Raw genomic sequence first — 5,000 nt, 5'->3', positions numbered from 1 at the left:
TAATAGTGGTGGTGGTGGTAGTGGTATTAATAGTAGTAGTAGTAGTAGTAGTAGTAGTAGTAGTAGTAGTAGTAGTTGTAGTAGTAGAAGAAAAACTTTGGTAAGTTACGCAGGACCATATATAGCAAATAGACTTATCTGGACGTACAACAAAAACACCAACGACAAGAATGAATGAATGAATGAATGAATGAATGAATGAATGAATGAATGAATGAATATTGGCATAAAAAATGATAGAATGAAATATATAGAATTCGGGACTGAGTTTGGTTGTATTGTATAATGAACAGTAAGGAGTGGAGGGGTGGGGTGGGGAAAATGAGGCCTAACGAGTGTGTTTATGTGCGTGGGCAAAGACACACGTCTGTATGTATGTGTGTGTATGCGTATATGTGTATATATATGTGTGTGTGTATACATATATGTGCGTGCGTGTATGTGTATGTGTAGGTGTTTGTGTGTATGCGTGTGTGTGTATATGCGTGTGTATATGCGTGTGTGTATATGGGTGTGTGTATACGGGTGTGTATATGCGTGTGTGTATATGCGTGTGTTTGCGTTTGTACATGTGTGTCCATACGTGTGTGTATGTGCGTGTGTATGTGTATGTTTGTGCATGCATGTGCATGTGTATGCATTTATATACATATAACCACACATACATACATACATATATATAAACATATATATAAATACCCCCACACACACATGTATATTAACATATATATACGTGTGTGTGTGTGTGTGTGTGTGTGCGTGTGCGTGTATGTATGTATTATGTATATATATGGGAGGGTGTGTATGTTTGATTATATACTATACAGACATATATAGACAGATATGAATACATGTTCACATACGTATATAATATTCAATGTTTCACATAATTTAAACGGCAGCGCACACGGAGGAGTAGCAGTTAATTATTTTCTCCTGTAACCACTTACTAATCAAACTACATAAGGAGAGAAAGAGAATTCCTTATTATTTCAAATATTGCAAGTTTAAAAACGAGAAGTGTAAATCAGTTTAATGCAATTATTGATAGTATCAACGACGCCAGTAAAAGTGAATGTCTCATTAACTGAAATCATTTAAACTTAATTTTTTCCAATAAAAACCAGTGCATGCTTCAAAAACAACGAAGAATGAAGTCATATGATACCGATATGTACTCAGGTTTCCGTAATTTCTGGAAACGAAATCAGATCTACGAACCATTGAAACTATACTTTTGGTGCTCACATAATTTAGAATTTCTTCTCACATTTTGGCTATCATACTATCAAGCAATTCATTATATTTCCTGATTTCTGTTTCTGTTCATTACGAATAGCAATGCATTTCCATGCGGTCTCTGTCGGATTTATGACCAATTAAATGTTTGTGGACAGTATTTTATCAGATTTAATTCCGGTCAAAAGCGCGCAGCTTTATACAATCCACAATAGTTATTTCTAAAGAATGTTTCGAAATCTTTTCTTCATATTGAAAATCAACTACGATGCTTAGTTAAATAATCATAATCTGGTCCGAAGATCTCCAGACCTTCACATCTGCTCCTTGACTCTAGCGAAGAGGTCAAAGAGGATGAAGGGAGAAAAGGGATGAGGGGGAGATAGAATGGATGATAGAACAAATGTAACATCAAAAGAAGTCAAGCAATATTTATGTCTCATGTCAAAAAACTCAACGTCGAAATAGCGACGCCAAATACGCGACGCCAAGGCGGCTGTACGTAAACGTTTTATGCCCAAGGCCAAATGTAGGCTCCTAGATAGACGGACTGAGGGAATGAGTTAGACACAGAGAGAAAAGACAAAGAAAATAGGGGGACAGTTTGGTAAAATAGACAACAGGTATACAGAGAGGATGCGGAGGTAGGGTTGGCAGACAGTTAAATTGATATATAGAAATGCTGAATGACTAGAAGTTCCAAATGCCGAATGTAGGAATAGGACATAGGGAAGGGAATGGAATCTTATTGGATTCCTAGAGAAGGGCACAGAGGGGAGAAGAGGGTGGCATATAAAGATGCTGAAAAGAAGGATGAGGGAAAATATATTATGAAAGAAAGGAACGTATATATCTAAATATAGATGTATATGCACATAAATTAATATGCATACACATACATGCATACATACATGCACACGCCCACACACACACACACACACACACACACACACATATATATATATATATATGTATGTATGTATATACATTTAAATGTATATACTCTTCTTTATAAACATATATACATCTTCACAACATATACGTATATATATGTATCTAAATATATACTTCAAACACTATACATATGTATGTGTGTGTGAGTGTGTGTAAATACATACGCTTATATATATATATATATATATATATATATATATATATATATATATATTAGCATAAGTACATACAGTTTTATATTTACATAAATACCTACATATATTGACATGCATAATCCCACACATATACAGACAGATTGTTAATTAGATATACAAACAGATATAAGGATAGCCAAACGAGTGCGTGCGCGCGCGAGCGTGTGTGTGGGGATACATATATATATACACACACGCATACACACACTCACACACATGCATACCTGTGTGTGTGTGAGTGCGTGAGCGTGTGTGTGAGTGTGCATGCCTGTCTAAAATATAATAACGGAAGCAACATTTCAAGCGATAAGAATTATAAACTAAATTAATTATAAAGATGGCCACGACAAAAATACATATCTACTGGAACATCAACAACAATAATATCACGAATAAAATGGTAATAATAACAAAGTGCCTATGGTGATGTTGACGATGATGATGATGATGATGATGATGATGATGATGATGATGGTGGTGGTGGTGGTGGTGGTGGTGATGAAAGTGATGATCATGATGCTGATGACGGCGATGATGACGATGATACTGAATGCTGATCATGACAACACACTACATTATAATTAACAATAATAATAACACGAAACTACATCTGCAGCAACAAAACTACAAATAACAACAACAACAACAACAACAGCAACAACATCACCACCAGCAGCAGTGGCATGCACAACAATAATGTTAATGAATTGAAACCGAAAGTGAAACTAGATGAATAATGGCGGGAAGAATGAAGAAAATAACAAAATATAAATAACAACGGATGTAGCCGCCCTCATTGTATACAACGGGCTGCAATTTCTTGACAAAAGGTGGATGAGTGCAAGTTACCTTAAGTAATGTTACGGGTGCAGACATTCGTCATCAAACTTGCAATTCATTTGCATTTTCGCTCTTTTTTCCCCTTATTTTCGTATTGTTATTCTTAGATTTTCCTTGAATAAAAAGTTAAGAGGGTCTTGTCAGCTTCCATTAACCCCCGTATTCATATCGTTTTTGGCACTCTTTGTTCCGCTGACTCGCTTAGAAATCCCCCATATGATATATATATATATATATATATATATATATATATATATATATATGCGTGTGTGTGTGTTTGTGTGTCAATGTATATATATATGTTTGTATATATATATATATGCTGTATGTATATGTGTGTTAAATATACATATATATTTTATGATAGCGTACGCATTGCAACCTTCTATCCCGTTGGTTCCCGACACGTACGCACAGTTTACCTTTAACATTCACCTTTACCGGAGGGCCCTATTTGCAAATTGTTCTGCCTATTTTGTTGTTGTATTCTAACCCTTTCTTTGTTACGTTGTTGGCGTGTTCGCTTCACTCTCTTTCTCTCTCTCTCTCTTCCTCCTCACTCTTTCTTTCTTTCTTTTGTTATTGCCCTTGTTGGTTAAGTGGTTGTTGCTGTTGCTGAAGTTGCCATGACTTCTATACACTTCCAACTACTACTACTACTACTACTACTACTACTACTACTACTACTACTAACAACAACGACAACAGCGGTAGTAATATTAATGATGATGAAAATAATAATGATTTCAAATTTTGCCACAAGGGCGGCTTGGTGGGGTGTGGATTAAGTCGATTACTTCGACTCCAGTCAATTTATTGACCCCGAAAGGATGAAAAACAAAGTCAATTTCGGCGGAATTTGAACTCAGAACGTAAAGACAGACGAAATATTGCCAGCTCGCCGCCTTCATAGATCTTTATATATTCTTTTCTGCTCTAGTGGATGATTGGAAAAAAGATCGTAAATACTGGGGCCAATTTATTATATTAAAACCCTTGAAGGCGGGGCTCCCTAGCATATACATAACCCAAAGTCCAACGGCTAAACGACAAAAAAGATAGCAGATAAATAAATAAATAATTTAAATAAATAAATAAACAGCTAAAGAAATAAAATTTGAAGATGCTGTGATTTAATGGCAGACTCCTCGGCTCAGTGACCAATGATAACCAGCTATAACGATCCACTCGATAATGGTAAAAACTGTCAGGTATTATTCAGAATCTCACCGTTTTCGGTGTCATTACAATATGTTTACCGTATCTTGCCATCATGCTAGATCAGATTATTGATAATCGATGCTTCGATATCATTATGGTTCTTTCACTGATTTATTTCTCTCTTCTTGAGAGAAGCAGATTGCTGTTGTTCAAATCGAACGATGCAACCGTATTTTTTTTTCGTTGTTATTTTTATTGTTGTTGATTTTATTATTGTTATTATTATTATTATTATTGCTATTATTATTATTATTATTATTATTATTATGACTATTATTATTATTATATTATTATTATGGCTATTATTATTATTATTATTATTATTATTATTATTATTATGGCTATTATTATTATCATTGCTATTATTATTATTATTATTATTATCATTGCTATTATTATTATTATTATTATTGCTATTATTATTACTATTGTTATGGCTATTATTATTATTATTATTATTATTATATATAGGGGCTAGTATACTTTCCTGCTTTATAGCAGTCATCAAGGTCCCGTCTGACAGACGTACTGGTCAGAGCTGGAACTCTTTTA

The sequence above is a fragment of the Octopus bimaculoides genome, chromosome 26, assembly GCF_001194135.2.
Source record: "Octopus bimaculoides isolate UCB-OBI-ISO-001 chromosome 26, ASM119413v2, whole genome shotgun sequence".
NCBI lineage: Eukaryota > Metazoa > Mollusca > Cephalopoda > Octopoda > Octopodidae > Octopus > Octopus bimaculoides.
The sequence above is the reverse complement of the archived record's forward strand: the minus strand, read 5'-3'. Positions refer to the sequence as shown.